The sequence below is a fragment of the Notamacropus eugenii genome, chromosome 5 (assembly GCF_028372415.1).
Source record: "Notamacropus eugenii isolate mMacEug1 chromosome 5, mMacEug1.pri_v2, whole genome shotgun sequence".
In the NCBI taxonomy this organism is placed as follows: domain Eukaryota; kingdom Metazoa; phylum Chordata; class Mammalia; order Diprotodontia; family Macropodidae; genus Notamacropus; species Notamacropus eugenii.
In genome coordinates, this window is record NC_092876.1 from 297320373 (window position 1) to 297333236 (window position 12864).

A 12864-nucleotide genomic window follows, 5' to 3' on the forward strand; every position below is an offset into this window, starting at 1 on the left:
GGGGGGGGAGGGAGGAAGGGAAAGAAAAAGAGAAAGAGAGAGATGAAAACTGATCAACACAATGACTAATCACAATTCCTGAGGGCTCATGATAAAACATATCGTCTAATTCCTGACAGAGAGGTGATGATGGAGTGCAGATTGAAACTTCTTTTAAAAAAAAAAACATGTTCAATAAAATATTTTGTTTTGCTTGGCTATACATGCGTGTAACAAGGGTTGTGTTTTCCTTCCTCCCTCAAGGGGCAGGGGGAAGGGGAGGGGAGAGAAGTAGGAGAAACAAAAGACTGATCTTTGAAAATAAAATTTAATATAAAAAAAAATAGCTGCCTCTAAGGTACCTTCCAGATCTGCCTACAAACCTATGACTTTGACACCACTTCTATGTATTTCTTGATTTTCCATGTCCATTTATAGAGAACTAAGGCTTTTTTTTTTCTCCCTGGGAAGGTTGAAGTTTCTTTTTCCTCAGTCATTGCAACATTGCTAATTTTACCCACCCATTCATCTTGGATTTCCTGGGGTTTAACTATTTTATTTCTTAAATACTGAATGTAACTACCCCGTGGGGACTTCAACACCAATATCAGCCTCTAAGTTTGTAAATCAGGAGCTCATAAACCACCATTCATCATTCCCTTTAACATCCTGGGTAAGGAAAGGTATGGAGTACTCTTTGGCTCCTCTCTCACTACCACTTCTATTATCTACCTCCCATCTCAACAATGGAGAGAGAACCCTGGACCTGAAATCAGGAAGATCTGAGTTGAAATCCAGCCACAGACTCTTACTTAGCTATGTGATCCTGAGCAAGCCACTTAAACTCTCTTCCTTCAGTTCCCTCTGCCATAAAATGGGAATAATAATAATAGCATTTAATCTCCCTGTATTGTTTTGAGGATAAAATTAGATAATAATCATAAAGTGCCTGGTACATAGTAAGTACTGTATCACCTCAAACACTTACTAGTTGTATGTAATCCTAGAGAAGTCACTTAACCCTGTTTGTCTCAGTTTCCTCATTTGTACAATGAGCTGGAGAAGGCAAACCACTCCAGTATCTTTGCAAAGAAAATCCCAAATGGAGTCATGAAGAGTTGGACATAACTGAAACCACTGAACAACAACTTATGAATATTAGCTAGCTGGCTATTTATTCAGTGGTAGTGGTGTCTGTGGCTCTCCAACACACTTACTCCGTTCAACTTTACCTTACAGTTATTTGGGTATATGATACATCTCTTAATGGATCAGAATCCCTTTAAGTGCAAGGAAACTGCCTCCTTTGTCTTTGTATCCCCCATCAATTAGTCCAGTATCTTCATCGTCATCATCATAGGCACTCAAGAAGTGCTTGTTAGAATGAATAAACAGATAGAGGGAGGAACTCAATTCAGTCTAACGCATTCAAGTGCCTACTACTGTGTGGAAAGCACAATGTCAGGCTCAGAGGAACGGACTAAATTTAATGAAGACATAGCCTCTATTTTCATATAGTTGATAGTTTAATAGAGAATAAAGACATTATATATATGTATATGTATATACATATATATATAAGTTTTAAGGGTGATTAGTGAGGGCTTGAACCTGTGATTCCATTGGAGTGGGAAATACTTGATTTGGAAACTCCATCCACTGACGCAGGTCAGCCAACTGTATGTAACTCGGAGTCTTTGAGATTTTTCAGAGGCCACTAAGAAGCTAGGTAACTTGCTCATGGTGACACAGGTAGTATATCTTGGATTGAAAACTTGAACTCTGGTCTTCTTGGCTCTGAGGCTGGCCCACTATCCACTATGCCACTCTGCATTCAGCTGCCTTCATGGCCATTGGAACAAATTGTTCTCATGCAAACAGGCCCTGTGGAGCACTTAGAGATTGATGAGACACAGAAGACACCAAGGTCATTCTCTGCATCCCATCAGCGGTCATCTTGACTTTTTTTTTTTCTGCCATTGACTTCGATGACTTTGAAAGACAGAGCGAAGTTGATGACTCCAATTCACCCATGAGTCAAGACATTACTTTATAATGTCTTTGGTCCTTTTCAGAAATAAAGGATGGAACAACAATGTTACTGCATTAAGAGCAGAAAAGAGATACCTAAAAAGTACTCTGTGAGGTTAAGGAGGGGAAAGGTGAGCTGACTGGAGGAAAAATTTATGACATCAGTAACATCACATCTGAGTGGGAAAGATTGTCATGGGATGAAACCAGTCTTCAGGCAACATTTGCATAACATTTAATTTATTTTTTTCTTTGTTTTTAATTAAACAAAAAAAAAACACAGCTGACCAAACTAGGGGACACTGCTATTTTAGGTGGAGGCTCCCAACCCTTAAAAATTCAAAGTACCATACATAAAAAGAGTGAGCACTTGTTTTTTCCAGACTTTCCTACAATGCTAAGATTAAGACATTTAGTTACAAAATCTACTTAGTGAAGGAGGACATGGACTTAAGGGTTTCTTAGATTAGATATGATTTATTAGATGGACCACATGTTCTTGGGCATAATAATAAACAATTTGCATGGGGTGGGGGGCAGTGAGGAGAGAAAGAGCATTCATGATTCTTTAATATTTTGCTTTAAGTGGAGAGAGAGAGAGAGAGAGAGAGAGAGAGAGAGAGAGAGAGAAAGAGTGACAGAGAGAGACAGAGACAGAGACACAGACACAGATACAGACACAGACACAGACACAGGAGAGACAGAGATTTTTAAATTAGAAGTGGCTATGCTGGCTTCCATAAGATGAATGTGTATAGTACTAAAAGGGTCAAATCTTCTTAACATGTCTTTGAAAAATTTATTTATTTACTGTAGGTCATAAAAGCCCACAAAGGTTGAGTGAGTTGTCCAAAGTCACACAGATGGATGACGTGACAGAGCCAGGATTCAAATTCTGATTTCAAATCCAAGACTTTCTACTCTCCCTACTGCCTTTCTTCCCTTAAGATTTAAAAAAAAACACCCTAAGACTTCGGGAGAGAAGTAAATGAAAAGCTATGTACCTTCTCCCTTTGCTCCCTTTAGGCAAATCAACCTTCCCTTCCTTGCAGATGCTTCAGAGTGGCTTTCTTCATTCTATTCATTTAGCCCTGATAGCACTGACATTTGTAGATTACAACCATTTTGTTTTGAGGAGGACCAAAGTGGAGGATATCTGCAGTTACCTATTTATCTAAAAATGCCTTGCTGCTGTTTTTGCAGTAGATTTTCTGAAAAGCAATAGGTTCTAATCAATCTTCTTAGCTTCATTTCTCAGAATCTCACAATCTCCTCAAGGAACATTGCAAACCTGATTTATCATCATTACCAGGCCCTAAATATTCACCAGATTCTATATTATTTATTACCCCTAGTTAATTTCCCTGTTCTGGCCTTATGGGTCGAATCACAGACCATGGGAAAGATTATCTCAGCAATATGTCATGAAACTTCGACTGTGATGCAAAGTCACATTTAGAAGCATTTTGCCCCGCCAAATAGCTATGAACGATAACTGGAGCCCTCTATTTCAGGCAGAAAGCTTCTGTTCCTTGCTTTCTAAATAGAATCACTTTGGGCTAAGCCTTGATAGATATTTGTGTTCCTTTATTACCAATAGAAATCTAAAGGAAATCTTCATATCCACAGCTTTTTAAAAGAGTATCCTAATAGGAGGGGGACTGACAATTAACAAGAGGCCACCATAAGCACTGTCCTTGGGGGTGGGGAGAGATAAATACATGAGTAGAAAGAAAAGGAGGAGTAATAGGTATATAATACTTTAAGGTTTGCAAAGCACTTCATTTTATCATCACAACAAATCTGGTAGTAGCTGCTATTCAGCCCCATTTTATAGATGAGGCAATTGAGGCAGAGGTCAAGTAACTTGACCAGTCACATAGCTAGTATATATCTGAGATTGGATTTGAACTCAGGTCTTCCTGACACCAGATCCAGCATTCTTTCCAAGTCTACCACCTACCTGTCATGAATAAAGGCCACAAATTGTCATTTCTATCCTTCTCAAGGGATCTCTAAATTTGATGTATCCTATCAGAGGCAGAACTAGAACAGTATGGTCAGAGCTTTGCCCAAGGTATCAAAATTGAGAGAGTGCTGACAGCACATGTAGTCTTTTAGCATCATAGAAATACCTGATCATTTTTCTGGGTAGCAATCAAGCATTTATTAAGCACCTACTATATGCCAGGCACTGTTCTAAACCATTCAGATACAAGTATAAAGAATGAAATAATCTTCACTCAAAAGTAACTTACATTCTAATGAAGGGACTAACTTGTCACCATAGTAAGATACCAGATGGTGTGCCAGTGGCCATACCCAGGGAAAATAAGCATTTCCTAGCAGCCTACCAGGCCTTCCTTGGCAGGCATTTGAGGGCCTTTGTTGTGCTTGCCCAAGGATATTTTGTTCTCTTTGCCTTAGGTGCAAAAAGGGGAATCTAGAAGTTTTCAAAACGCTAATCTCACAATGTCCATCAGCCCTCACTGATATGAAGAGAGAAGACTGAACCCCATAATCCTTCACCCCCACTACTTCTTCAGTCCGAACAGCTCAACCCTCATCCCATTCTCATCCTGCCGTCATCATCCACTCAAAACGAAACACTGCTTACTTCCCAAGCTCAAACAGAAGGAGATTTTGGCCTCCCTAAGCTGCAAAACAAAAGCTATGCACTCTGAAATCCAGTGGCTAATCTAATCTTCTAAACAAAGGAGAAGAGTGATGGACAGAAATCCTGTGATTTTTTTTTCAGTGGTTAACTTCCAAGATCATTAAAGAGCTGGTGCTCAAAGACAGGCTTCCTTCAATGACAGGAAAAACACTATGGAGTATCATTTAAAGCTATAGCCATATATGAAATAAAGTAGTGTCATTCTGTGTAATTCCAGAGGATAGAACTAGTCAGTACCAATTTCTAACATTTATACAGTGTTTAAGATATATAAAATGTTTGGTATATACAATCTCAATGGATCCTAACAACAACCTTTTGAGATAGGTAAATATAGGTATAGTGCAGCCAAGTGGCACATTGGAGAGATTGACAGACCTGGAGTCAGGAAGACTCATCTTCATGAGTTCAAATCTGACCTCAGATACTTACCAGCTATGTGACCCTGGGCAAGTCACTTGACCCTATTTGCCTCAGTTTTGTCATGTATAAAATGAGCAGGAGACAGAAATGGCAAACCATTTCACTGTTTTTGCTAAGAAAAGTCCAGAATGGGTCACAAAGAGTCAGACATGCCTAAAATGACTGAACAGCAAATATAGATCTTTTATAGATGAAGAGATGAATGCTCAGAGAGGATCCAAGGTGATTCAGCTAATTGTGGCAGACCTGGTACTAGAACCCAGTTGTCCTGGCTCCCAGTTCAATCCTCTCTCCAGAGTACCACATTGCCCAGGACAGTAATTCATGTAGACAACATATGTAAACTTTACAAAGCAATTACCTCACAACCACACTGTGAGGTAGTAGCACAAGAATTATTATCCCCATTTTACAGATGAAGAAATAGGAGGCTCAGAATCATAGACTTTCAGAGTTGGAAGCAGCCTCTGTAGCCAATTTGTCCAACCTTTTCCTGAAAAATAATGCCTTTTCTAACAAACCCCACAAGTGGTCAACCAGCCTTTGTTCAGGGGAGTCGTTCAATAACTTGCCCACAGGGTAGAAATCAAAAAGCATTAAGAGCTGGATTGGAACTTAAATCTCCTGCCCCCTTCCCCAGTCTAGCATCTGCTACTACATCATGCTGCTTTCCCCTGTGGGTTTCTATGTGATTTCAGAGGATAGAATTAGGACCAATGGGTGGAAGGGACGCTTCAGCTAATTATCACCAGAAAAGTTTTTACAAGTCACTTCCCCTCTCTGGGATTCCATTTCATCTATAAAATGAAGTGGCCAGAAGAGATCTCTCATGTCCCAACTCTCACACTGTATGTCTATGCTTGAAAAAGTGTGATTTCTTAGGCCATTTTGAACTGCCCAGACTGGAATCATGGGACTCACACCTCCTGTGTTTGCTTTGTAGCTATGCCCTTTCCTTCCACTTAAAAAATAAATACTACATTAACAGAACATGTCCTTTCCCAGATGGTCCCTCAAATAATTAGCCCCCAAAGACAAAAGTTTATGTTAAGTATAAATGTTAGACACAAAGAACAAAAGATATTTCAGGAAGGGCAAAATTTCATTAACCCAGAATCTGCTGATATGGTATTTGTAAACATTCCCTTTTTTAAGGAAATTCCCATATCTGGCAATTTCCAAGTTTTTGCCATACTTTGCCCATAACATTCCTCCTGTCCCTCCTTTTTTCTCCACTCGCAGAGTCTTCCCCTAATGCAGGCAGCCTCTCCTCACCTCTTGCCTGGACTACTACAATAACCTCTTCATTGATCTCCCTGCCTCCAGTCTCCTTTCTCTGAATTCCTCTTCTTTATAGCTGCCAACTTGATTTTCCAAAAAGATGGACTTGAACATATCACTCCCTTACTCAAAAAAAAGTTTATGGTTCCCCATTTCTAAAACAGAAACTCATCCACCTTCCCTTTAAAGCCCTGTGCAACCTGGCTCCAACTCAGTCTCTCAATTTTTGATTTAGTCTTCATATTTTCTCTGTTCTGGACAAACTGACTCACTAGCTGTTCCCCACAAATGATATTCTAATCTGTTACCTCAGTGTCTTAGCAAAGGTCATTTCCTCAGTCAATAGTGACCTCTTTCCTTCCTTTAAAGTTCAGCCTAGCCGTCACCTCCTACTGAATGCTTTTCCTAATCTCTCCCATTATTAACACTACTAGAAATTACTTTGTCTTAAGTCCAATTTATCCATCTGGGTACATCTTGTATGTCCCAGTCTGGCACCTTAAGGACCAGAATTGACTCATTATTTTGCTTTGTACTTTCAGTCCCATTCATAATGCCATAGGTATAATAAGCCCTTAATAAACATTTGTTAAATTGAATTGTTTCATGAAATTAGGGAAATCTCTTTAAGAGTGCAAAGCACAAGTGTAAAGACAATTTTGGGTCTGAGCTTAAAATCATTCAAACAAGTCTCTGGCAACGGTAATAATAACAGCTAATATTTATCTACCGCTTACTATGAGCAAGGTACTGTGTTGAGCACTTTATCATTGTTATCTTATTTGACCCTCACAGCAATCCTGGAAGCATAGGTGCTATTATTATGCCCATTTTACAGATGAGGAAATTGAGGCAAACAGAGGTTAAGTGACTTGGCCAGGGACATATGACTAGTAAGCATCTGAAGCTAGATTTGAAATCTGGACTTCTCAAACCCAAGCCCCATGTAATACCCATCTCACCCCCTAGCTATTCCTCAAAATTAGTCATTCAATGAGCATTTACTAAGGACTTACTTTGAGTCAGAGTAGCTAGGTGCCATAGTGGATAAACACCCTGGGCCTGGAGTCAGCAAGACTTCTCCTGAATTCAAATCTGACCTCAAACACATTCTAGCTGTATAACCCTAGTCATACCCAAGTCACTTAACCCTGTTTGCCTCTGTTTCCCCTTCTGTAAAATGAGCTGGAGAAGGAAATAGCAAACCACTCCAGTATCTTTGCCAAGAAAACACCAAATGGGGTCATGAGGAGTCAAAAACAGAAAAAAATGACTGAACACCATTACTTTGAGCCCCTACCCTCAAGAAGCTTGCATCCTGATAGGGAAGACGATGTAAGTAAACAGGTACAAATAGAATACAGATAAGTAGAAGAAAGATAATCTTAGAGGGGAAGACTCTAGCAACTAAAGAAAAATTATCACACTTAGTAGGGCCTCCAAAGCCAGTTGGTGCAATGGAAAGAGTAGGGCAGGGGCGGGGAACTGGCAGCCTTGAGGCCATATGTGGACCTCTAGTGTGGCCTTTTGACTAAATCAATTGACTAAATGACTGTTCTATGAAATCTGGATTCAGTTAAAGGGCCACACTTCAGGACCTAGATAGAGGACTACATTGCTGCAGGTTCCTCACCTCTGGTGTAGGATATTTAAAGCCAGAGGACCACAGTTTCAGACCTTAGATGATTCCCATCCTCCCTGGGCTTCAATAGCCTCATCTGTAAAATGATAGTGCTGGACTCTGTGATCTCTAAGGTACTTTGCAGATGTAAATCTGGGATCCTATGAGTTGATATGCTCATTAACAATCAGTCTCTTAATATGCCTTTGCTAGGTATCAATCATTCTGTGACTAATCTGAATTACTGTTTGTACTTTAAAATATTCTATACCCAATTGTGGGGGGTTTTCCCCACTAATCCCAACTGGGGGTGTCCCTAGCAGTACAAATTAGTAAGCTATGACTGTATTACTGAAAGCATCATCAGGAAACCAAAAAAGTATATCAAAGATAAATCACCCAAAGCACAATTTGGTTGAACTGCTATTTCTCATGCCTTACACAATGCTACCTTCTGGCACTGAACCAGAAATTCAGCTCTAATAAAGTGCTATTAGATTCCCAGCAGGTTTGGGGTTGATGAAGGGAGTACTATTCACAATTTCATCAGACTATGGTGCGTCTGGCTTAGTCTTCTGGTTCTCTTAAAAGACCTTCTTTTGACCTTTGTACCCTATCTAATAGTTCCTTAGTGACTGCTCAGGCAAACTCAAACTTCTTAACCTAAATCCTTAACATTCAATATATCTAGCTTTAATCTTCCTCCCGGATTCCAACCCTGCATTGTCCATTTTCTGGTGGCAACTTTCAACTGGACATACCATCAGCACCATCAAACTCAGCATGAACTCATGATCCAGCTCTGTTTCTGTTGAAATCACAATCATACATCCTGCCTACCAGGTTTCCAACCTAAGAATCTTCCTTGAGTCTTCTCCCTTACCCCTACCCCACTTCCATGTCCAATCATTTCCCAGGTCTTGCTGATTATGCCTCTACATCTCTCACATCTGTACCCTTCTCTCCATTCACATAACCTTCAGGTCCTTATTGCCTTCACCTCATAGAGGAGTGTCTCCTCTCCAATTCATCCTGCTAAATTAATATTCTCAAGACTTAGTATCTACAAAGTACCCCTCTGCAAAATCATCAGTAACTCAAGGATAAAATATAAACTTCTCAGCCTAGCATTTAGAACCCTCCATAATCTGCATTCAACCTACTTTTCCAGATATTTCATATTTCTTCCCTTCATACCACACTGCATTCCCACCAAACCAGCCTGTTACACCAAACTCCTCCTTCTGTACCTTTGTACACTCCATTGCCCTTGTCTTGAAGGCATGCCTTCCCCTCCTTAAATTTTCTGTCTCTCCTTAAATTGTTCTATATCCTCTCTTGTTGTCCCTCTTTGAAGGCAGGAGATATTTCATTTTTAATTTTGCATCACCATAGCCTACCTCAATGCCTTGCCATTAGGTGTGTATGTTGAACTGAACTGAATGGAACGGAATGAAATAGATGGAATGGAATGGAAGGCCTTCCATAATTAAGAATCACTCATCTTTTCTCACCCACTTTATATCATACTATTCTCATCCATTTATTCCAAATTCTAGTCATTTTGGCTAACTTTACTGTCCCCTTCACAAAATCCATAACCCCCTTCTTCAATCTCCAACTTTCCACCTTTAAATACATTTGATCTTTATGGTTCAAATTACCTCAGTTTCTTCATCTGTAAAACAAGCTGTAAAATCTTTGCCAAGAAAACCCCATATGGGGGTTATGAAGAGTCAAACACAATTAAAACAACTAAATGATAACAATGTTCTGTTGAGGTTCGGGGCTGCTGGGGACGCCAAAATACCAACACGCCAGGTCCTGCTCAAATGAATTCGACTCAACACTTCTTTAAACCAAAAGAAAACAAAGTTTATTAAAGATTGACTCTTAAGGAACCTAACTGTTTGTCACTCTTGTATTGCCAAGTGGGTCAGACAGAATCTCAGCTAGACAGAGTCTGTGCTGGATTAAACCTGAGCATCTTTATGGAGGCAAGATGGAATTTAAAAACAGAAAAACACTGAGGGAAGCATCCAGGTGTGGCCAGGCAGTCTCGGGATCCTAGGGATGGTCTTCATAGGTCAACCCCAGGGACAATCCTGTTGGGAGTGGGAGTAGCTGGTAGTCCAGACAATCCACAATCCAGGCTGAGCAAGTTGGACTTCAAGAGAATGCTAAGTAGTTGGGAATATCAAAAGGATATTCAAAGAATCAAAAGAAGAGAATGGTAAATGGTGATCAGATAGGGAGTATCCAGGCTGAGAGAGATGGAAGGAGAATCCAAGAAGCCCCCCGCCCAGGCCAGACTTTCCAGGGGCCCTGCAGACAAATGTGACAAAAGTCCTCTGGATCCAAGGGGAGACATATTATCTCATTTTATCCTCACAACTACTCTGAGAAATAAGTGCTATTATTATGCCCATTTTACAGTTGAAGAAACAGGTAGGCAGAGGTTAAGTGACTTATTCAGAGTATCACGGACAGTAAGTGTCTGAGGCTGGATTTGAACTCAGGTCTTCCTGACTCCAGGCCCAGTAGCTTTATCCACTTTTCCACTCAACCATAAATAGGAATGGACAGATTGTGACCTTCATCACAGATTTCATTATATTAACTTGCCCCAAAATGTATCTCTCTTCCAAACTACCCTATTATTGTCAAAGTCACCAGTACTCATTTAGGACCACAGGTTCATAACCTTATCATTTTTGACTCCTCACTCTCCCTAACCCCAAAAATTCAAGTAGTTGTTACCTCTTGTGATTTCTATCTCCTCTGCCTGTTTTTCTCTATTCGTATAGCTACCACTCTGCTTATGTCCCTTATCACTTCTCATCACTTCAAACCTGGACTATTTCAGTAACTTTCTCATTAATCTCCCTTTCTCAAGAATGACCTTTCTCCAATCCATTCTCCATACAACTAATAAAATGATTTAGCCTAAAGAGCAGTTATGAGCATCTCACTACTCCACTCACTAAGTTCCATTGGCTCCCTATTGATTCTAAGATCAAATGTTATTTCATCTTTTTTTTTCAAGTTTTCCATGTTTATGAAAATTTCACAATGCACACAATTAGTAGTACAGTACTGCATGGTATGACTTATAAATTGATAACATACAAATATTAGAAACTGGTACACAAAAATGTTTTAATTATACAATTGGATGCATGATCAAAAAAGTTTGGGGACCATTACCTTACCCAACTCTCAAAGACTGTAAATTGTATAACAATAGTTTATTTGCATCTGAAGAGAGTTTCCATTCTTGAAAAGTCCTCATTCTAATGAAATCTGGTCTGGGCAAGTAATTTGTGTAACCTTCCCTTTCCCCTACTGGACATTAAGCCCTTAGAGTCAGCTGTATTTCTTATAGAGACCATCCCACAGGAAACTGATAAACTTTTGGTAGAATGGAATTGAATTGTGAGGGAGGTATATGTCCTAGAATTAGAATACTTCCATCTGTAGGCCATTGAAGAAAAAGACATTGAAGTTTGGTTTTTGAGTTTGTTTGGGTTTGGGGTTTTTTTTGGCTTCTTTGAGCAGGGAAGGGTACAATCAGAGGAATACATTGGGATTGTTACTGATTAAACTGAGAACAAAATATGGGATGAATTAGAGTGAACTGATTGGTATATGCTATTATGGGCATTATTCATGACTTTTCTCATGGATGCGCCATCATGGCTCATCACTTTTTATTTTGGTATACTTACATCAATATTTTAAATCCTCTAAGAAAAAGGAAAAAAGTATTTCATTTGCTTTTGGCTCACTAAGCACCCTGCCCCTAGTTGATGAGCACTTAATGAGGGTGGTAGTTTCAAATATGTTAGTGACAGCTCAGAATCTGGCAATGAAAGTCTGGGAAAGCAATTAAGTAGCCTAGAAATGAGACAAGAGTTGGTCTAAAACAGCAACCAAACATCTAATAAGATATTGCTAAAGTGGCAAAAGAAAGCGTAACTTGGAGTCCATGGATCTGAGTTGGCATTTTGCCAGTAGCATAAGATTTTTTTCCTGTGTAAGTGTGGAAAAGCCATTTAAACCTTGTATCTCAGCTTCCTTATCTGTAAAATGAGCTGAGTTGGTCTAGGTGACTTCTAAGATCCCATACAGCTCCTTGCCTATGATCCTTACTTTGATGAGTTCTCCCTTTCTGCAAATCTTTGAAGAAAGACTGGGTAGCCACTTGTCAGGAATGTTGTAGGGAGGGGGTTGGACTAGCTAGCCTTTGAAGTCCTTACTAGCTCTAGTATTCTGATTCTGGGTGGGAAGTTGAGCCCTCTGAGACATTTCCATTTGCCACTTTCTGAGGAAATGAACAAAGATGAAAAATCTGTCACATAAATAAAAGGTGACCTCAGGCCTCTTGGACTTATGTAATGGCCACGTTGGGCCTTTGGAAAAACCAAGTGAAGTGGTGAAAAATGTTTATAATGCCACTGTGTGCCATCTGTCAGTGGGGGACAGCTAACTGCAGATGGAGTTTTTCTTTGCTATGGGAGGGCCTCTTCCCTGTGCCAGCCAAAAAGAAAGAAAAAATCCAATTAAGCAAAATATAGTCTATTCTACAGCTATAGGAAGATGCTCCCTCAGTCTTTTTCTTGTCCAAAACAAACAAAAAAAAAGTTCCCTATCAGAGTCTAGTGTGACTAACAACATATAAGACTAATGAATTTATTTATTGGGTTTTTTAAAAAATTGTGCCCTTGGTTTAAAACCTCTAGGGCCAAACACAATCCAATCACTCTGTAAAATATTTAAATCGGATTACTGCATCAGTAATGAGTGAAATCCAAATGAGCCATCAGACAGCAGCCTGTCCCTATTCCCTTTC

At 39.7% G+C, this 12864-nt stretch overlaps 1 long non-coding RNA gene across 9 annotated transcripts in view; it reads right to left on the reverse strand.

The window, feature by feature from the left end:
* LOC140506244 (uncharacterized) overlaps nt 1–12864 on the reverse strand; it is a 444115-nt gene that overhangs the window by 225114 nt on the left and 206137 nt on the right. The gene's annotated exons all lie outside the window — the stretch shown is intronic.